The sequence below is a fragment of the Cervus elaphus genome, chromosome 11 (assembly GCF_910594005.1).
Source record: "Cervus elaphus chromosome 11, mCerEla1.1, whole genome shotgun sequence".
Taxonomy (NCBI): domain Eukaryota; kingdom Metazoa; phylum Chordata; class Mammalia; order Artiodactyla; family Cervidae; genus Cervus; species Cervus elaphus.
Genome location: NC_057825.1, coordinates 26,955,635 through 26,979,044, shown reverse-complemented (window position 1 = coordinate 26,979,044; position 23,410 = coordinate 26,955,635). Strand labels below are relative to the sequence as shown.

The window sequence follows — 23,410 nt, the reverse complement described above, 5'->3', positions numbered from 1 at the left end:
CAGGCAAGAATACCAGAGTGGGTTGCCATGCCCTCTTCTAGGGGATCTTCCCGACCCAGGGATCCAACCCACAGCTCCTGTGGTTCCTGCATTGCGGGCGGATTCTCTACTGCTGTGCCACTGGGGAAGCCCCCGTATGCTCTTGGACCAGGTTCACAATCTCTCTGGGCCTCCATTTCCTCCTCAGTAAAATGGGGTTACAGTTGTTGGAGTGACATTTAAAGCTGAAGTTCTCTCCACCTGATCTCAGCTATTTGGTGGTGATTAGTCTCCATCTGCTCAACGAGTCTATCTCCTTCACTCACAGCCCTTTTCCATTTCCACTCCGGTTTTTGTTTCTCCCACACAGCACCCTGGTAGGGAGGACGGCGCTCACCCAGGGCCCAGTCTGGTTTAGAAGGCCTTTCTCTCTGCTTCTGCAGCAGCTTCATCACATTCAGCACTCTCCAGAAACAGTTCCTGTTCATCTCAATCTTGTCTCCTCAGTTAGAACCTGGAGGGAAGAAACTATTTTGTTTTTCTCAACTTTGTTCCCCTAATATTTAACTTTCTGTTTGGCACATCAACAATAGTCAGGAAATATTAAATAAACGATGAATGTATACATGAATGAATAGGGTACAGCAGGTCACATCTCAAAGAGGACGAGCTTTCACAAACGTGAACCTGATTATAAGTTTGGAAAACAAATGAAGACTGGGGAGATGCTGGATGTGCCAAAACTCAATATGTAATTCAAAGTTGCTTCTTCTAAGGTAGGAAAACAACATTAATGCACAACTCGTGTTTACGGACCACTTACTGCGTGCTAGGCACTGTGCTATTTGCTCACGTACTGCATGTAGTTAGCCCCTGTAACAACTCTATGACATTATTATTATTCTTATGTGCTATTATTTTTCCCATATTACAGCTTACTACACTGAAGCTTAGAGAGATTAAATAACCTGCCCAAAGCTGCAGAGCCAACAATAGCTGAGCTAGGATTTGAACTTTCTGATTCCAGAACTTGTGCTCCAACTCCTATGATGTACTGAGCAAAAGGGAGTGAGCACCCCAGATGCCATCGATACTGCCATCCACAGAGGAGTTAACGTTTAAACATGGGGCTTAGGGTTATGGCGAACTAAACTGTCACCTAGTTCTCCATACAAGTTTCGCTTCCCCTGGTCCATGTTCTGAGGCTTTAACCACTCATTCTCACTTTCAACCGCAAAGGGACTCCGACAGGGGCAGCTGAAATAAAACCCACCATCATCAGCCAGGAACTGAGCTGTCAGAAGAAATGAAAAATCCAGGGGCAACTGCCTTTTTACCATTCATAAGTGAGTTTATCGGGAACTCTCTTGACGTTGAGCTCTAACTACAGCGTTTAAGAAAATCCCAAATTTGAAATAAATAAGTTGGCTGACATACAGACATTTTACATATGAATTTAATAAAATAGATTTTTCTTTTTGAAATCTTTGGTAATCTCTGAAATATATCAACTGCAACCCAGGAACATTGTATCCCAAGTTGTGATTCATGAAATGAAACGGAAATGTATTATGTAATTCAATTTGGAGAGTCCAGCACAGAGCTCATTAGGGCTGTTGCTGGTGATGTGGACTAGAGTTCGGAGGCCTTGTGGTTTGGGCAATTTCTCTCGGTCCGTACCTCCCCTTCTTCTGAGAACATTTTAACCAAATATCGTCACCCTTTAAAAATAGCATTCTTGAGCATTTTGCCCACAAATGAGGATCGTTCAGGGGAAATATTAGGAAAAACTGTGGATTGCCCCTCACCCCCCACTTTACCATTAACCCGCCTCGTGATGAGTCAGGCTCAGAACTGACTCATGGCCTTTCTATGTAGTTCTTGGATTCAGACCAGGCCTCGCCCGTACGTTGGGCAGGTGGACATCAGGGTGTCATCTGAGGTAACCAGAGCCCACAGAAATGAAGAGACTTCCCCAGGGTGATACTGCTCTTAAATTCAAGGCTAGAACCAACTCTGAAATCCCTGTGTTGTTGTTGTTGTTGTCTGTTTTGTTTTTAAGCTCATCACATGCCTGAATTTCCAGTCAAAGCATAGTTTTCCCTACATGTGGTGATTTCTAAGAAAGCAAATTGGAAAATGAGTAAGAAAGCACTTTTAGTCCCATCTGATTTTTATTGTACTCCTTTAAGATTCTTTAAAAATTTTTTTATTGTGTTTAGATAAAGTACGCCATTTTAACCGCTGTAAAGTGCACAATTCAGTGGCTTTTAGTACATTTACAACGTAGTGTACTGTTACCACTATTTAATTCCAGAGCATTTTTATCACCTTGAAAAGAAATTCTGTGCCCATCAAGCATTTGCTCCCCATTTTCCTCTTCCCTGAGCCCTTGGTGACCTGATCTCCTTTCTGTCTCTATGAATTTGTCTATTGTAGATATTTCATATCAAGAAATCAAACACAGTGAGGTCTTTTGTGACTGGCTGCTTTTACTTAATATAATGTTTTCAGAGCTCATCCGTGTTATAACATGTATCAGTACTTAATTTCTTTTTATGGTTGAATAATATCCCATGGTATGTATATACTAATGGGATTCCCAGGTGGCACAGTGATAAAGAATCTGCCTGCTAATGCAGGAGACACAAGAGACGTGGGTTCAATCCCTGGGTCGAGAAGATGATCCCATGGAGCAGGAAATGGCTACCCACTCCAGTATTCTCACCTGGGAAATTCCATGGACAGAGAAGCCTGGCGGGCTTCAGTCCATAGGGTCCCAAGGTGTTGGACGTGACTGATCCTCATATATGTATATACTATGTTTTGTTTCATCAGTTGATGGATACTGGGGTTGTTTCCAATTTCTGGCTCTTAATGAATAATGCTGCTGTGAACACTTGTGTAATAAGTTTTTGTTTGAATTTTTGTTTGTTTATTTTCAATTCTCCTGGGTTTACCTAGGAGTAGAATTTCTGGATTGAATAGCAATTTTATGTTTGACTTTTTGAGGAACACCAAGTTGTTTTCCAGAGCTGCTGCCCCATTTTACATTCTCACTGGCAATGGATGAAGGCTCCAGATTCTCCACATTCTCAGAGACACTTGCTACTTTCTGTTTTTTGTTTGTTTACTAGAGTCATTCTAGTGGGTGTAAAGAGGTGTCTCAGGTTTTGATTTGTGTTTCCCAGATGACAAATGATGTTGAGCATCTTTTCATTTGCTTATTGACCATTTTTATATCTTCTTTAGAGAAATTTCTAGTCAAACCATTTGACCATTTCTCTACTTGGGTTGTTTTCTTTTTGTTGTTCAGTTGTAAGATTTCCTTATATATTCAGTATACTAGCCCCTTACTAGATATATGATTTGCATATATTTTCTCCCATTCTGTGGGATGTCTTTTCACTTTTTTGATGGTGTCTTTTGCACAAAAATTTTAAATTTTAAGTTCAATTTATTTTTTCTTTAGTTCCTTGTGATTTTGGTATCATATTTAACAAACTATTATCTAATTCAAAGTCATAAATATTTGCAAGTATATATTCTTCCAAGAGATTACAACTTTAACCCTTACATTTGGACCTTTCATTCACTTTGAGTAATTTTTTAACTTACGGGGTAAGATAGTGGTCCAAATCATTTTTTTCCATGTGGATATTCATTTGCCCCAGTACTATTTATTGAAAACATTATACTTTCCCCACTGAATGCTAGGTTTTTTTCATACTTGTAAAAACAATTAACCATATGTTTACAAGTTTACTTTTGGACTCTAAATTCTATTCTATTGATCTATATGTATACCCTTATTCTAATACCAATTTTAGTAATTGTTTAATTACTAAAGCTTGACAGTAATTTGAAATTAAAAAATATATGAGTCCTCTAACTTTGTTCTTCTTTTTCAAGATCATTTTGGTCATTCAAGGTCTCTTGCAATTTCTGTGAATTTTGGAATCAGCTTGTCCTATTCTTCATGAAAGGTCATTGGAATTTTGGTGGAGATTGCATTGAAACTGTAGATAGATTTGGGAAATATTGCCATTTTAGCAATATAAAGTCTTTCAATCCATGAACAGAGGATGTCTTTCCATTTATTTTTAGGTTTTTTAAATACATTTCTTTCAACAATGTTTCCATTTTTTTCAGTGCACAAATCTTGCACCTTCTTGGTTAAATTTATTCATGAGCATTTTATTCTTATTTATAATATTATAAATGGAATTATTTTCTTCATTTTAATTTTGGATTATTCATTGCTGGTATGTAGAAATACAATGGATTTTTGTAAGTTGATTGTGTATTCTCCAACTGTATTGAATTTGTTTACTAGGCCTGATTGTGTGTGTGTGTGTGTGTGTATTTTTTAAAGATGTTCTTTATGTTAAGGTCATGTTATCTGTGGATAGAGATAGTTATATCTGTCATTCCAATTAAAATGAGTTTTCTTTTTCTTAACTAATTACCCCATATAGAGTCTCCAGTATAACACTGAGTGGAAGTTGTGAAAGCAGATATCCTTTTCTTGTTTCTAATCTTAGAGGGAAGGCTTTTAGTCTTTTACCATCAAATATGATGTTAGCTGTGAGTTTTTGATCAGTGCTGCTTCTTATGTTGATGAAGTTTCCTTGTATCCCTAGTTTATTGAGTGATTTTTTTAATCACCGAAGGGTGCTGGATTTCATAGAATGCTTTTCTTGCATCATTAGAATAATCCTGTGAGTTTCCCTGCTCTTTCTTTCTTATTAATATGGTGTATTAACTTAATTATTTTTCATACGTTGAACCACTCTTGCATTCCTAGAATAAACACTGCTTGGTCATGATGTAAAATCCTTTCAATGGGTTCAATTTGCTAGCCTTTGCTAGGATTTTTGCATCTACATTCATAAAGGATATTGGGCTGTAGTTTTCCTATGATGTCTTTGTCTACTTTTGGTATCAGGATAATACTGGCCTCATAGAATGAGTTAAGAAGTGTCCTATCCCCTTCTAATTTTTGCAAGAATTTGAGTAGGGTTGGTGGGTGAAGAGAGCAAAGAAGAAGAGAGGGATCGGCAGCTATACTTTACTGTGGATCAAGAAATGCCAAGCTCTTAGAGTGATTTCCCCCTAAATATTTAGACAGGGAAAAACAGGGTTACCTTGTAGTGACCTTCATCAGTTCCCTAGTGGGAAGCAGGCAGAATTTCTTTAGGTGAAGGAAATTTGTGCCAATTAGAAGCAGAAGTCATTGGGTAATCAGAAAGAGGCCAACTGAAGGAAGGCAATTGTCTGGGGTATATGTGACCATTGGCTGGAAAACAAAACTTCTGGTGATGGAAAGAGATTCAGATTAAAGGGTTTTGATGGAAATAAAGGTAATCCAGATAGGAAGTAGTGACCTTCCACTAAGACTGGCCTTTAACCAGGGATTGTTTCTTGGGGTGGAATTCCCAATGAGCCAAGTCCAACATTTTTCCCTGGTACGATCCTGGAAGGTGTCTCCTGGAGAAAAGAGCAGAGTAAAAGACATTGTAGGTTATATTTAACCTTGTGATAGCTTCCCTGGTGGCTCAGAAGGTAAAGAATCTGGCTGCAATACAGGAGACTGAGGTTTGATCCCTGGGTTGGGAAAATCCCCTGGAGAAGGGAATGGTTACCCACTCCAGTATTCTTGCCTGGAGAATTCCATGGACAGAGGAGCCTGGCAGGCTACAGTCCATACGGTCACAAAGAGTCAGACATGACTGAGCGGCTTTCACTTTCAACCTTGCGATAAATTGGGATCCAAATAGTCTAAGAAACTGGGGTCTCTGAGGGAAGGTCTCCACTTCACATATCAACTTGCACTTATCTTATGAAGAGATGACCCAAATATGGCAATGACTGGTGCTGTTAGGAATTCTTTGCAGCCTTGAAACAGTCCAGCTGTGTTGGAATGTTTCTAGAACTAAGATTTTGGATAAAGTGTCATGTAGTTATGAACAAGATTTTTAGTGTTGTATGGTCCCATCACCTCATGGGAAATAGATGGGGAGACAGTGGAAACAGTGTCAGACTTTATTTTTCTGGGCTGCAAAATCACTGCAGATGGTGACCACAGCCATGAAATTAAAAGACACTTACTCCTTGGAAGGAAAGTTATGACCAACCTAGATAGCATATTAAAAAGCAGAGACATTACTTTGCCAACAAAGGTCCGTCTGGTCAAGGCTATGGTTTTTCCAGTGGTCATGTATGGATGTGAGAGTTGGACTGTGAAGAAAGCTGAGCGCCGAAAAATTGATGCTTTTGAACTGTGGTGTTGGAGAAGACTCTTGAGAGTCCCTTGGACTGCAAGGAGATCCAACCAGTCCATCTGAAAGGAGATCAGTCCTGGATGTTCCTTGGAAGGACTGATGTTGAAGCTGAAACTCCAATACTTTGGCCACCTAATGTGAAGAGTTGACTCATTTGAAAAGACCCTGATGCTGGGAGGGATTGGGGGCAGGAGGAGAAGGGGATGACAGAGGATGAGATGGCTGGATGGCATCACCGACTGGATGGGCATGGGTTTGGGTAGACTCTGGGAGTTGGTGTTGGATAGGGAGGCCTGGCTTGCTGTGGTTCATGGGGTCGCAAAGAGATGGACACGACTGAGCGATTGAACTAAACTAAACTGAACTGATGAACCTGGGGGAAACTGTGAGGCTTTCGCACTGAATCTTAAGATTCAACAGTCAGTGTTCTGTGATGTTTGTGTCTTCTGTTTCCACCATTTAGAAGTATGTATAAGAACATTATAATTAATAACAGAACATCATAATGAAATAATTCAAAACAAAGCACACAAGTGTGCTTGTGCAACCACACACACACACACACACACACACACACACACACACACTTGTCAATGGAGCAAAAATCCAGAGTAGAAAGAAAACAAGAAGGGCGCTTGTTCCCCTGATGACAACATGCAAGTGCATGTCCTCAGGATGTCAGCTTCCCCATATGAAGAGACATAACCTGCTTTGCCCCACTTTTTGGGCCTGGTCGGGAGAGTGAATGGGAAGATAATTACCTATGTATTTTGGAAGTAGAAGTGTTGTAAAAGAAAATGTTTTATAGTCAGCCAATTAAAAGGAATCTTGTCCAAGGATATCTTCTATAGCCCTCAACCATCCTGCAGATAGTAAAGGAAGACAACGGAAGTAACAGTGAGAAGAAAACTGACCTAGTGGCCCAAGTCCCAGTGTCGGGGTTATATATTTGCTGAGCACTTCTGTTCTCGCTCAGCAAGTGGCTGAGAGTCTAACTTCCACAAATAGCCTACTTCCTCTCTCCTGCAGCTTTGCTGACTCTTCGCTCTCCCTCTCCCTTCCCTGGACTCAGCATCGATGCCCTAATATGTTGGTACCCGTGGACCTGCTGTGTGCTGCTGGCTTCTGGCGTACCCAGCCTCCCATGCCATTCTAAACAACTGGTGAGTACAATGGACCTTATCCAGCCATGTCTGCCTCAGATACCAGCATAGGACTGAGAGTAAATATTTTTTGATCAGTTGCTTGATGAATAAAAATATTTTAAAAAATGAAAATGCAAAAATTCATCTTAGAAAGAAAACAGTGGCGTAACCTTTTTAAACGAACCAAAATGGAAACTTACTGGCCGGGAACTATTAACTTATCTCCCAAACACACAGAAGTAGAAACAGACCAGATTTAGGTTTCATAGTTCACATTTCTGTAGCAGGAGTTGTTGTTTTTATTATAAGCTCTATGTAGACCAAATTAACACTGAATTATAAAACAGTGGAAAAATGCAGAAAGTTGATAACTTTTGTTTGGTGATAACTTTGATAAATCATTATTTTCATAACACAAATGTACATATTTGACAGACTTTTTTTTAAGCTCAATCAATGGCTATTTTTAAACAGTACAATAAAACAAAGAAAATGGTAGTGTGGAGTAATGGAAAGAGGACAGGATTTGGCTGTTAAGTCTCAGGTGTAAAAGTAATACACTATCCTTTGTAAAATTCTCTGAGTCTTAGTTTCCTCAATTGCACTATTAACATGGCAATAACACATTCTTGCACAACCTCCCAAAATTTTGAACAGCCCCAGTGATAGAATGCATGTGACCATGATTTATAAATTCTAAAATGCTCCAGTGTATTAGTTAATATTATTACCAAAATAAAGCAAAGCTCTCTACATCTTCTGTGGAAAGGGGATTTGGCCTTAACCATGATCATTGTAGAATTTCAGATAAGCAGAACCACTTAGATCAGAATTGGCACTGTGGAATTTTGAGAAATGAATGATCTAATTTCATTTTTGTTTTTGTAAAATCGTCAGACAATTTGTTTGTGGTGCTTTCTTACTTTTTTCTTTCCTTTCTTCTCTCTCTCAACATCTGGTTTTCCTGATTTGATCAGACCTAGACATACCAAAAGAGTGTAGAAAATATTTTTGGGATTCATTTGCAGACACTAGTCATTTGGATCTTTTCATGCATTTTATGGGTTCTTATCTCAGCTCAGCCTAGACACTTGCGTCTTTAAATATTCCTCATGTAGAAGATGATGTAGTTATCAGGTGAACCTATTTTATATCCAACTTAAGAAGTTTCTTGAGACTGTACTAGTCCAAACTCCTTCATAATAGAAACGTTGTGGCCTGAGTTGTCCAGGTAGCTTCCTGTCATTGTGTGGAAGGGAGAAATGTCACTGAGGAGATGGCTCGCATGTGGGATGTCAAGTAAGAAATTGGGAGCCCTGCCCTTATTGGCACAACTAGCTCTTGTGCCCTCTTAAGGATGACCTCTGACCCACATCACCAGGTCTCTCCCTCACATCTTCACAGGCATAGAGACTCCACAGCTCAGGTGTAATTGACCTCGCTGTTGAGGCAGGTGTGGAGCTCAAGCCCCCTTTCCTTCCCTCCAGGCCAAGACCACCATAACCTCCCTAAGCTTAGATATGAGGAGCTGGATCAGACTTTATCACTCTGTGGCTTGATTGTGTTGACCCAGCTGGACACTGAAGAAGAGTAGTAAGCTGAAGAAAGATAAGTTATTTACCACCTCGGCTAGGGTTCCCCATGCCTCAAATTGATGTGCACAGATCAAACTTGCTCAGTCCATCAATATAGCCTCAGTCAACAAGCCATCAGGTGGTCAGTCGGTGTTCAGTATTCAAATAAGAGCTACTACGTGAATGAATGAGGGGATGGTAGCGCACTGGTTTTCTTACACCTGGAGCCTTTGGGCATCAGTTTCCATTTATTCCTTAATACAGTAGAAAAATATTAATTGAGTACCTGTAACTTGAGCAGTATCTGGGTCCTGGGGAACAGTTTTGTCCACAGTGGTTAAAAAAAAACAAAAACAAAAATAGTAGTAGTCACTGCACCTGTGGAACTTATAGTCTGCCTGGAAGGGGAGATAAATGTGAAACAAAAGGACACATATTCCTTTACTGTCAGAAGTGCTAGGAAGGAAATGTAGTTCTATGATAGCATAAAGAGGGGATGCAATCCAGTTTGAGTGGATTGCCATGAGGCTTTCCTAAGGAAATGACATTTAAGGTGATATTTGAAGAGTGAGAATGGGTCAGCTCAGAAGAGAATTCTAAGAAGCAACTGTTGCAGCAAAGATTCTGTTCCAGGAGGAGACAATGTGTTCCAAGAGTTGAAAGACATTGTATGGTGTGAAGTTAGAATAAGAAGTAGAGTATTACCTGCTGATGCTGAGTATGCAGGGACCAGACTATTAAAATCTTTGTGGCCAGGATAAGAATTCTGATCCTTAGCCTAAGAACAATGGAAAAACATGAAAGGATTTGTAAAGCTCTATATAAGGAGTAGTCTGGAGTGTTAAGAGTGAGTGTGGGATGCCTGTTAGGAGGCTAGAATAGTAGTCAAGATGAAATAAGATGGTAACTGAGAAAGACTAAGGTGATGGTAGAAAATGAATGAAGATAAGTGGACAGAATGGAGAACTTGGTGAAAACTGACAAAGCTTGATGCTAAAAATTCACCAGTTAGGTGGCTCAGACAGTAAAGAATCTGCCTGCAATGCAGGAGAACTGGGTTCGATCACTGGGTTGGGAAGATACCCCGGAGGAGGGCATGGCAACTCACTCCAGTATTTTTGCCCAGCGAGTCCCCATGGACAGAGGAGACTGGTGGGCTACAGTCCATGGGGTTGCAAAGAGTCAGACACAACTGAGCGACTAAGCACAGCATGCATGTGACTCTTGGGTTTTGGCTTGTACAATTAAATAGATGAGGGGGCCATCTCCTGAGACAGGCGTTCTGGAAGAGGACCAGGTGTGAGGAAAGATGACAGGTTCAACTTGCCCATGTGGATGTTGAGATAACCTTGTGCCATCTTTGTGCAGACATAGAGTAGACATTGGATATGTGAGACTAAAGTTCAAGGGAGAGGTCTGGTGAGAACTGAAGCCATGGACGGGAATGACATTCAGTGAAGTGAAGGGTGATGCTGCTGGGGATCTTGCTCAACATCTGCTACCAGGGCTAGGTCCCCAGCTACCAGCTCTCACACTCTGAGAGCTGCCTCCACAAGGCCACTGAGAATGCTTTACATCCAGGGTTGGCAGGCTTCTTTTCAAGTTAAACAGGATTGTGTGTGTGTGTGTGTGTGTGGTATGTAAGTGCGTGTAGGTAAAGAAAGGTTTGTTCTGTGGATCCGGGGTTGGAGAGTTACCACACACTGCATTTGAGTTTCATTCTCTAACACTCTAGTCTGCCAGCATTATCAAAATGGAAGGAGCCGAGTGGCTTTTTCTGGGGTATAATTTGTTTCCTTTACCTTTGGCGTTTTATGGCATTCACACCTTCTTTCTCCAAGGTTCCCTACTGCTTGAGACTTTAAACAGTCTGATTTTGTTTCTAATTTTCTCAAAATGTCACCACCCACAATCAACTGGATAGCTACGCGTTTCCTTCATCCAGCAAGGCCAGGAGTCAAACACCTACTTTTTATTTTCCCACCTGTCTTGGCATCTGATCCTGACTCCTCAAATGAGTCTGCTGGTTACAGCACTCCATGGTGCTGGCGCTGTGTCCCCACAGGTGCCCAAACAGTCTGTTCTTTTGAGCGGGCCCTATCAGAGGTCTCGATCTTGCCAGTGGAATTGTATGGCTGGGTTTTCATTGACTTTTAGTTCTCAGTTTGGTTTGTATTGATGGGGAACACATTTTAAAAATACTTCACTCATCATAGTCCTCAGGTGGCCTTGCTGTTCTACGTGTCTTGAAGAAAAGGCGGTTTTGAAGGGCCCCGGAGTGTGGATTTTGGAAAAGTGAGAATTTTTGCTTGTGACTGATAGGCCTGTTTAAGGCTCAGAGTTTAGTGTCTGTTTTTATTGCCTATCATCTTTTAGTTCTTGTGTAGAAAATCATATATCTTGCCTTGAATTTACCAATGAATTTAGAGTGAGTATGTAGTATAATGTGCTTGGTTTTCATGCTCTGGGGGTACCAGAATAATAAAGGAAGCTGTAATCCACATCGTCGAGATGCATATTTGCATAGCAGTGGAGACAGAAAGACAATGACCAAATCTCAGTGCTATGTTAACAAAGGCAAGGAAGCAACTAACATGGAGAAAATGAAATATTTCACTCATGATTTAAAAGCTACACATTTAAAGGAAGTGGATCTGGTTAGCGTGCAGAAAAACAGGCATATTTAATAATTCACGTCACAGGAAAAGATGGCAATATCCATAGACAAATTATGAAAACAGAATATATATCCCGAAAGTAGAATGTGGGTTTAAATACGAAAGATGCTTTTCTGCCAGTTAGATGTGTAACAAAAATTAATATTAATGGATAAGTAATTCTGGGAGAATGACGGATGCACGGAATATACCAGTGTTAGCAGAATGGCAAAATTTGTGCGACACTGAAGCTGGATTTCCAGAGCTAAAATGTCTAATGATTACTATCTAAAAAAAATACAAGGTTTCCATAGCCACCAGACAGTAATTAGTTTTAGTGAATCTCACACCTGCCTTAAATTAACAACCTTCTACTCATGTTCATATCTTCATTAAATATCATAACAAAATATACCCATTCATTAGATAGAATTCTAGCTTGTAAGCATGACCCAGATATTTGTAAGAATATATTCAATATCTGTACACCCATTACGTTTTCAGATAACAGGAGAAAAACACAGTACAATTTTTTCCTCTTGTTAAGTCACTATCATTTAAGCTTTAACCTGGAACACTTAAAATAGAATTTAGGTTTACAAGATAAAAGCATGGCAAGAAATATCAGATGGCTGTGGAAGCATGTGTCTCTGAAAAGTAGAACTCTCAAGAAAGAAAAACAGAAATGGCTTGCTCAGTCCATCTTGCTTAGTAAAGGAGCTGCAGCTTAAATTATCTAAAGGGGCATGTACAGTGAATGTTGTCACAAATTGTGTCAATTATTGTTTAATTATTGTGTTAATTATTGTATATGTGCTAACAGCAAGTAGTATCAAAATATACCCAGGATTGTTTTGATACCTGTATTTGTTGTTGTTGTTCCAAAAACCTTCTTTGTAGAAGCTTTTTTAAATTGAAGTATAGTTTTTTTAATTGATTTACAACATTGTATTAGTTTCAGGTGTACAGCACAGAAATTCATTTACATATATATGTGTGTATGTGTGTGTGTATATAATATATAATAATCCTTTTCAGATTATTTTTCCTTATATTGATACATGTGTTTGTAATAAACATCTTGGGGGACAGGGGTGGATGAATTTCTGTTAAAAGCGTTCATGTGTGTTACATGTAACATACATGGTAAATATTTATTTACAGTCTTTGTTTAAGAAAACAGGCATTTAAGTGAAATCAACAAAAGGGAAATAGGTGCATGGATGTGTGATTTTGAGATGGAAGTGAATCTTAATATGTAAATAAGATGTGTAATGTGAAAAAAAAAACAGCATACCTCAAGGTGTGAAGGGATGTGGAGGCCAGATCTAACAGATAGAAATTCTGTATTACCCCAGAGGACATAACCAGGGCTTAGAATTTATAGAGAGGTAAAATTTGGCACTCCAGAAGGGAGGACCTTCCCAAGAACCTTAGATATCCAACATGGGATTGCTCGGCCTCAGCTTTAGTGAACTCACAATGGCAACAGTGTTTAAGGAGGTATTGGATTACTGCTTGTCAAGGATGTCATAGAAAGAACTGATTTGTGTGAAAGACTAGGCTAGATTGGTGACTTTCAACTTCTTTTTAAGGAGTGGAGCTTTTTTTTCAAATCACCTCTTACATAAAAGCAGAAAATTTAAAAATACACAACAAAATAAGAGGAGTGCTTTGGGGAGTCCCACTCTCTTGGTTTTCTCAACTCTCACATAAATGCCCCTTGGCACCTCCTCTGAATTCCAAGAGCTTAAACACCCCCTCCTCACTCCATAATATCTAAAGGATTTATGGTTCCTTTTGCTTCCAGGATTCCATGATTATTCTGTGTATAAATTGTTCTTGTTTGAATTGCTTCATTAGCCATGTTTCTTTTTGCTTTAATTCCTAAAACATATGGAATTTTACAAATTAGATTTAGGAATTTTTAGCTCAGAGTTTAGTTTAGATTTGTCTAACTACACATGTTGACCAGTCAGGATACAGAAATGATGATTTTTTTTTTTTTCCAAAAGAAGAGTTTTTGAGGTCTAGTAGTATCTGTTTTAGATTCAGACTACTTGAAATCAGATTGTATGACAATGAGGAAGTAGAGCATTAAGGAACCAGGTCCAATAACTTTGATCAGATTGTATTTAGTGTGTTATGGAATTATGTGTTTCTTTCAACTCTGTCTGGCCACAGAGGCTCTTTTGAAGCTCACGTGTAGGCAGTTAATCTTGACTAGGTTCATTGATTTATAACAGGGAGAAAAATGCTCTTGTGAATCCAAATAACTTAAACTTGAAAAAGTTTTCAGTCAAGTGATTTTGTCCATAAACCACTAATAAAATTAAAAAGATGTCAAACAGAGAACGGATATCTTGCAGGGGTCACTGCTCTGCAGGTGCAAAAACTGGAGTTAACCAGTTAATCAGCTTGGGAGATTCAATGTGCTAACTAACCTAAAAAAGATGGGTGCATCAAGCAGCTGATGACTTATGAGTCAGAATGAAGAAAAAGGTGGCATGTCTGATTTGAAAAATGAGGCTTTTTAAAAATCTGTTTATCTGGATTGTATATACCCTTAGCAGGCCAAATACAGCCGATTTACAGAAGAGGGAAACATTGACAAGTATTTTCATTGGCACCTTAGTATGGCAGCAAAGAACTGAAGGCATTCTGCTTGTGCCTCAGTTGGAGAATATATGGATAAAATGTGGCGGGTGTGAGGGCCTTGGAATATTATGAGTAAATTGTTAGAAGCAACATGCTTGCTGCAAAATAACAACACGGATGCATTGTAAAGACACAGAGTTAACACATGATTGCCTATGGGAGGGATGTGGGAAGATTAGGAGCTGGGGAATGGGAATAAAAGACAACATTCAAACAATTATTTGTTGTGTGGTGTAAAATTAGTTGTATGCAAGAGAAATGCCCAAGGTAAAATTTTGAAATGAAGAAGAGATTGATCAAATCTGTGAGGATGGATGGAGACTTCTCAGAGAAGGAAATGTTTGGACTGCCTCTTCAGGCATAGAACAATATGGACAATTTGGAGAAAGTCAACAATTCAGCATAACTGTGGCATACAGTATGTATTAAAAAGTAGCAGGAGATGAGGTGAGTGCTACAAGCAGGGTGTAGATTACAGATGGTCTGGTGGACTACATAAGCAACTTGCATTTTAAATCTCAGAGGGAACAGAACTAAGCTGAGAAAAAGTAAGAATGGATTGTGTAATAAACCACTCAAGAGGAAGAGCATAGATTGGACTAGAAGAGATAGGACCGAGAAAGAGAAATTAGTTGAAATATTTGAAAGAACCTATACAAGGAGGACAAATATCTGAATTTGGGAAGTAACCATGAGGATGGATGCTGGGAAAAGATATGGATGGTATTAAGGGGGGAAACTGGTAAGACAATTGTGACTGATTAGATATTAAATGAGAAAAAATGAGAATAGACCTCAGGTTTCTGGCTTGGATGATTAGATGAAAAGTTATGTTGTTAAGCAGTAGAGGGAGTTTAGGAGAAAGTTGAGAAGTGGACTTAGTTTAAGTACATGTTGAATTTGAAGCTCTTGGTGTGCCATTCAAGTGGTGATATCTAATGGGTAATTAGATCTGTTATCAGGAAGTGGTCTGAGCTAGAGGTACACATTTGGGACTTGAGGCAGTCAAAGAGCTGCTGCCTCTGTTTCAGAAACTCAGGGGAAAAATGTAGAAGGAAGAGGAAAAGGGACCAGACATTTTGGAGAATATGAGGGAATGGGTAGATGACAGAAGACTTCAAGGAAGGCTTTTAGGGTATAACAGAAGAATAAGAATAAGAGAAGTTCAGTTCAGTTGCTCAGTTGTGTCCAACTCTTTGTGACCCCATGGACTGCAGCGCGCCAGGCTTCCCTGTCCATCACCAACTCCCAGAGCTTACTCAAACTCATGTCTATCGAGTTAGTGATGCTATCCAACCATCTCATCCTCTGTCGTTCTCTTCTCCTCCTGCCTTCAATCTTTCCCAGCATGAGGGTCTTTTCCAGTGAGTCAGTTCTTTGCATCAGGTGGCCAAATTATTGGAGTTTCAGCTTCAGCATCAGTCCTTCCTATGAATATTCAGGACTGATTTCCTTTAGGATTGACTGGTTTGATCTCCTTGCAGTTCAAGGGACTCTCAAGAGTCTTCTCCAATACCACAGTTCAAAAGCATCAATTCTTTAGTGCTCAGCTTTCTTTACAATCCGACTCTCACATCCATACATGACTACTGAAAAAACTATAGCTTTGACTAGATGGACCTTTGACTAGATGGACAAAGATCTCTGCTTTTTAATATACTATTTAGGTTGATCATAGCTTTACTTCCAAGGAGCAAGTGTTTTTTAATGTCATGGCTGCAGTCACCATCTGCAGTGATTTTGGAGCCCAGGAAAATAAAGTCTGTCACTGTTTCCATTGTTTTTCCATCTATTTGCCATGAAGTGATGGGACCGGATGCCATGATCTTAGCTTTTTGAATGCTGAATTTTAAGCCAGCTTTTTCACTCTCCTCTTTCACTGTCATCAAGAGGCTTTCTTTTTAGCTTTTACCATCTTTTTAGCTTTCTGCCATAAGGGTGGTGTCTTCTGTGTATCTGAGGTTATTGATATTTCTCCCAGCAATCTTGATTCCAGCTTGTGCTTCATCCAGCCTGGCATTTCACATGATATACTCTGCAAATATGTTAAATAAACAGGGTGACAATATACAGCCTTGGTATACTGCAATATACCAAAATCTGCAAAATACAAGGAAAACTAGGAGAAAGTAATGTATTGGAGGTCTACAGAATCGAGTACTTTATGAATGAGGAGGCCGACTTTCTTCTGTTCTACACATCTGCTCATTAGCGCGCAGGAAGGTCATTCCTGTTGCTCACATCTCCACTGATCCCCAACAACACCACTGTCACCCACCCCTATGCCACTGTCAGCTCTCCACTGTGATCGCCTCTTAACTGTTCTCTCTCCTCCACTCTAATCTTAAAATTTAGCCAGAGTACTTTATCTAAAACATAGGGTCTATCATGTTGCTTCTCTGCTTATAAACCTTCAATTACTTCCCCTTATAAAAAAAAAAAAAAGAATAATCGACACTTTGTGATGGACTACAAGCGCCTGCAAAATCTGCCCCCTGCTGGTCTCTCCAACCCAACTCCTGCCACTTCCTCCTTTGATCTTCACTGATCTCTCTTCTGTTCCTAAGAGGCAACAGTCCCCTGCCTCCCAGGCCCCTTGCTTTTCCTAAATAGTAGTATGGCTTCTCCATTCTTAATTTTAATGACTCAATTCAAATGCCATGTGCCCAGAGCAATCTTCCCCAGTCTCTCTGTCCCTCATTACTCTGTCTTCAGGGTCAGAAGTGAAGTGTCCTCTGTGGTGTCCTAAATGGGAAAGAAATCCAAAAGAGGGGGGATATATGTATACGTGGGACTTCCCAGGTAGCTCTAATAGTATGGAATTTGCCTGCCAATGCAGGAGATGCAGGTTTCATCCCTGGGTTAGGAAGATCCCCTGGAATAGGAAATGGCACCCCACTCCAGTATTCTTGCCTGGAGAATTCCATGGACAGAGGGACCTGGTGGGCTACAATCTATGGGGCAGCAAAAAGTCGGACGCAACTGAACAACTGAGCACAATATGTGTACACAGAGCTGATTCACTTTTCTGTATAACAGAATCTAAACAAACATTGTAAAGCAACTATACTCCAATAAAAAGTAAGTGAAAAGAAAAATAGAAGTGGAATCTTCTGTGTGAGAGTGATAGAGGAGAGAACTGGGTCTTTCCCTTTATAGGAGGAGAACTGCAGGCTTCATCAGCATGGACGCATCTGTGTAATCACCCTCAAAACAAGTTCTAGAATATATTCATCACCACCAAAATTTCCCTCTTGTCCCCTTTCAACCAGTTTCCTCCCTCAGTACTTGCCAGCAGAGGCGGGCTGCTTGTTGATTTCATTGCCAGCCTTTGTGTTTCCCCAAACCTCATCAAGATGTCTTATTGGGAAAAGTGGTGGGAAATAAGGAGCTTGACTATATTTCAATCCTTCAACATAGTCTGTGCAACTATCAGATTTCATCTGGATTGTCTTTCTCTTAGTAAATGAGCTCTACTTCTCTGAGCACACATGAGTGGCAAATGCCCCTTGCATAGAAAATAGCCAGCATTTGTCAGCCAGCCACAGAGAGGACATTTTTCTTCTCTGGAAATTTAGACAATTTTGCTATTTTTGGTTCTATGGCTATCAATGTCTTCAAAAACATTGTTTTATATTATTTTTCTATTTTACCCCAAATTGTTGCAACAAAAATGTTGGGCTACCACATCCTGCTGAATACTACTTGAAAGTGGAGGTCTGTTTTCTCTCTAAAAGCCAACTTAAAAATTGCTGGAACTTCCCTGGTGGTCCAGTGGTTGAGAATCTTTGCAATTGATGGTTGAGAATGCAATCAAGGCATTGCAATGCCATGGAGCCACTAAACCTGAGCTCCACAACTAGAGAATCTGTGTGCTGCAACTAAAGATCCCACACGATGCACGAAGATCCCACGTGCCTGCTGCAGCTAAAGCCTGACACAGCCAAATAAACACATAAATATTTTAAAAATTTGCCAACAAGTACTTCTTTGACATTCTCTACTCCAGTAGAAGGATGTTTCCAGCCTCCAGGAGATGTAAGAGACATAGGGATCAAACTTACATCTCTTACATCTCCTGCATTGGTAGGTGGATTCTTCACCATGCCACCTGGGAAGCCCTATTTCTTGGACCCCTGTTTTATTCTTAACATGGTACTGAAGGAGTTAGAAAAAGAATCTAAGCCATGAGCTTTAATCAAGGTAGCTGACATCCATTTGAGAAGGAAAAACATACCTGAGTGGAACTATTAGAAAGCATGACAGTTATGTTGACTCTAATGGGGACACCTAGAACCTTGGTTAAGTGATTCTGTATTCCAGATCTCATTTTCGTCCATTGCAAATGAGAGGTTTGATTTTGATGAGCGGTTATCAAACGTTTCTGTTAAATGCACTGAGCCACATAATAGGGCTGGCCAGCTGAATAGCTGCTCAGGATATCCATCTATATGAGGTGTTAAAACAGCGATGGAAATAAAATAAAATGGAGAAAACTGAATGTATCAGAACTCCTCTCAGGAAGAGGACCATATGTGATCTCAGAGTCAGCCATTTGGGATATTGGGTGAGATTCCCAAGGAGCTTGCCTAAGAAACAACAGATGGAGGATAAACCCTTCTAATGAGGAGGAATCTGGTTTAGTGCAGGGCTTTTGTTCTGTTCCCCTGCAAGCTTGGGCCCCATTCAAGATGCCTGGGATGATAGAGCAGAGACTGAGCCTCACTACCAGTGGTCCTGTTTTTCTGCCCTCTTTACATACTGCTTAGTATTTCTACATAAAGGAACAAATCTTTAAAAAATGTAATCTCAAGTATGAATGCTGCATGCCTCACCAAGCTCTGCAGCAAATAACTACTTTACAAATGAATTTTTACCTAGAATCCCAGTGTGAAAACCAGGTGAAACAAACCCCACCCTGTTTAAATTAGATGTAAGGACATGGGACTTTGTTCACTCAGTTTCCCTTTAAACCTGCTGAGAAAATGTTGTCAGATTCTAGTCCTCAGTGGAATAACTATTTAAAAACTACTGATCTAGCTGATTTCCACCCTTTTAAAAAAGCACTAATCTTCTCTGATTCTATGATAAAGTACAGACATCTAGAGAATCGTGTAGCAGTGCTTTTTTTCTTAAATTCTTATATATCTCTCACCAAAATTAATATTTTCACTGGTTTAATAACAAGTATTTTGAGAAAAATAGAACATTGACATGTTAACCCATACAACTGTCATTTATAGTTTCTCTTTTAAAGAAACCTATGCTCTGAAAGTTTTCTTGAACTTTCAGCCTTTGTATTAAATAATGTGTTTTCATTTCCATGAACTCATTCTTGTTCTCTGATGACGTCTTTTTAAAAAAATAATCACCTCTCTTGTTTCATGGAAGCCCTCTCTTAAGCCTCTCTGAGGCTATTCAGAGTTCTTTGGGTGTCTGTTTCTCTTTTTTTAAAGTTACCTTCTGCTTGTTTCTCAGTTTTTGCTTCTCTTCCTTCTCTTTTGAAGAGCTGGATCTTTGTAAGTTTCTTAGAAGTCTTGACTGCAGTTCATATTTAAGAAGGAATAACTAGGTTGATTAATAAAAGCAGATCCGGGAGTCCCTCTGTGGTTTGGGGCCCCTTTCCAGAAGGAGATGGCGATTCAGACTCTGGGGATCTTGGCTGTCAGGCTTTCTCCCTCCATCTCAGCTGGGACTAGATAAGAAAGTCAATGTTGGGTACCCACTCTCATGTGGAACACAGAGTCCTCCTAGGCACACTGCTGAATTCTTTTGGGAGCACATCTCAGGTCTATGGTCCAGGGGAAGACACTGCTGCTGCGTGGGGTAGGGTGATTGGAGAAGTGGGTGGGATCAGGCTGACTCAGCAGAATTGCACAGGCTCTTCATTCACTACTTCAGCCTCCTCTTCCATTGCCTCCACTCCTGCTCATCCCAGACACTCTGCCATGAAAAACTGCATGTGCCCTGCCTTTCTCTTCTACCTGCTCTGAGCTGTGGCTTCCTGCACCCTAGTTTATTAGGCCGTATGATCCTGTTGTCTAGGATTTCTAAAAGAATAACCATTACTCCCATTACCAGTGCTTTTAATGGGTTTTTCCCTTTTGTATTTTACTGCAGTGGCACACTGAAGATGGGGAAGTTGGAGAGCTCCATTCAGGGTGTAGGCAGTAGTGGTACATTGCCGTAGAGAATTTATAAACAATAATAAAAACCAACCCAAAGAAAGTCTGGTTTTTATTATCACCCAGATCAGTGATAAAATGTTCTCCCTACCCCCTAAAAAAGTATCTTTAAAAAAAATAAAAGTTATAAACAATTGCATTGGTTACTGTAGAGTTTTAATAAAATATATGTATGTTTCAAATAAGCACATTTTTACTACTATTGTCTAACAGACATTGGGTTCTACAGAGAAGTTAATTTGGAAACCTCCCAGTTATACAGTTGGTTCCAACACAAATGGACTCAGCTATACATGTTTGTTTCGAGAGTAAGTTTATAAAGTTTTGGAATCATTCAAGCTTGATTTTGGCGTCACTTGTGTTTCCAATTCCTGTGGTACTACATATTCCTGCATATAACCAGTAGATTGGAAATAAGCATTGACAGGGCAGTATTGTGAAGATAAAGAAACAGAACTTGAGTAACTTGCATTGTCTCATTCTGTGTGACCATTTCGAGTTTTATTTGTGTTTCAATTTTAAACAATGATATACAGAGCAAACTGTGAGGCATAACATCTTTTATTGTAAGTGCAAATTGTAGTTTGTGCATGAAATATTTTATTAAATTACAATAGTATCTTGAATTTATATCTTGTATTTATAAATTAATTTTTTGTTTTAAGCTATGGACCAATCCAAGGAAACAGTGACTGTTACTGAAAGTAATTTTGTCATAAAGGAAAAGGGAATATTAAGACTATCTACTCCAGGTGCCAAAGAGCACTATGCATGCCAGTGTTTCAAGTCGTCTAACTGGATTAGAGGAAAGAAGGAAGGAAGTCCAGGTGTTTAGGTGACCATTTTGAAGCAGAAGGTTGGGTACTATGATTAAAAGGAGAATTCAAGAGGTAAAATGACTTTTCAAAAGCAATGGAAGTTCAATAGTGGAACTTGTCTCCCACTTGTGTTTCTTTTAGCTGAAGTGGTCTCTGCAATTTGTGTGAATACTTGGCCCTATGAAGAATATGCACACACATCCAGCTCTACCAGTCCTTCTGGGCTAAGCATGAGTCCTGTTCCTCTTGCTACCATTTCTCAGACAACTTTAGCCCAGAATCATCCGGACTCTCACATATCTTACTCATCCAGCATTTTTCATACTATACTTGTGTTTTGCTTCTACTTGGACTACAAGCTCTTTAAGAGCTGGGATCTATCTTATGGGTGCCTACATTCCTGGCAGCACAGAGGTTCCCAGGAATGGTTGCTGATAGACATGTCTATGGCAGTCTTGCTAAGAAGGGCTAGTCCTCAAAGGTGACCTACTTTGAAGGTGGATTAAAAAAAAAAAAAAAAAAGAACTGGCCAATTCATTTGGAAACTGGATGAAAAATGAACTCTGAAATCTAAGTGCTATTTTACATCTTAGTCAAAAGTGAAGTACAGTGATGAAGCCATGGGATTTCCTGCTAGTTTAATTGACACAATGGCTCTAAAGGAATTTCCAAAAGTGTGATTTCAGATGTGTTCTGTGCTAAGGAAAGGTCACTGGCATAGGCATGTAGCCTCCTTCAGAGGGACTGCTCTGAAAGATAATACTCAGTGCATCTGCTGGTTCTGTTACCTAAATATCCAGAGGTAATACTGTTTTCTCAAAGCATTAGATCACAGTGAAGGCATTGGTTCAATCTGAATCTCATTATCAGAGATTAAAGGATGACTTAATTTGATAAGAGAGTAACAGTTTTGCTTTCTCAGTTTAGGAGAAAGTCATTGTTGTAATCAGATACCTTCCATACTGAAGCTGAGCAAAAAATTGTTGCTCAATTCAATTCCATGGAGAAATAGAAAAGGGTAGGGTAGGGTAGCTATGACTGTCAAGAGAATATTAGCTTATGTCATCAGGATCCACCCCCCAACCCCTGTTTTTTTTTTTTATCCACACAGACAGTTTAACAGATTGAGGAAGTGGTGGGAGAAGAGAGCTGTAAAGATTCAATCTTCAACAGAAAGATCTTTCATTTGGAAAGATAGGGCTGTGTTTGGATAAAAACAAAGCTTATCAAGTCATGATGGGATTGAAAGGATAAACTGAGACTTGTTCTCAGTTTATCTCAAACACTTGTTCTCTTGTTTATCTCATAAACACAAATGCTAGATATTCAAAAGTGGTAGATTTAGAGTAAATAAAAGGGAATTATAATTTCCATAGTCTTCCCTGGCATCTCAGCTGGTAAAGAATCTGCCTGCAATGCAGGAGACCCCGATTTGATTCCTGGGTTGGGAAGATACTTTGGAGAAGGGATAGGATCCCACTCCAATATTCTTGGGCTTCCCTGGTGGGTCAGATGGTAAAGAATCCACCTGCAATGTGGGAGACTTGGGTTTGATCCCTGGGTTGGGAAAATATACTGGAGAAGGAAATGGCAACCTATTCCAGTATTCTTGCCTGAAGAATCCATGACAGAGGAGCCTGGCAGGCTACAGTCCATGGGACTACACACGACTTAGTGATTAAACCACTGCCATAATTTTGATAGAGGGGAATGAATACACTTCTGGAACCCATTAACCTAAGAGGTGGCACTGGCAAAAATATAAGTAGACTGCCAAGAGATTTGATCCTTTCATGGGTGACAGGTTGTTGTTCAATTGCACTCCATGGACTGCAGCATGCCAGTCTTCCCTGTCCTTCACTATCTTCCAGAGTTTGCTCAAACTCTTGTCCATTGAATCAGTGATACCATACAAACATCTCACCCTCTGTTGCCGTCATCTCCTCCTGCCTTAAGTCTTTCCCAGCATCACAGTCTTTTCCAATGAGTCAGCTCTTTGTCACATCGGGTCGCCAAAGTATTGGAGCTTCAGCTTCAGCAACAGTCCTCTCAGTAAATATTCAGGGTTGATTTCCTTTAGGATTGACTGGTTTAATCTCCTTGCTGTCCA

General features: G+C 39.8%; 1 protein-coding gene across 1 annotated transcript in view; it reads left to right on the top strand.

Annotated features, from left to right (window-relative positions):
* The first annotated feature begins 7,288 nt into the window (after nt 1-7,288).
* OSR1 (odd-skipped related transcription factor 1) overlaps nt 7,289-23,410 on the top strand; it is a 161,023-nt gene continuing 144,901 nt past the window's right edge. The window contains 1 exon segment of the mRNA XM_043917640.1: nt 7,289-7,426. The gene's annotated coding sequence lies outside the window, so the exon portion shown is untranslated.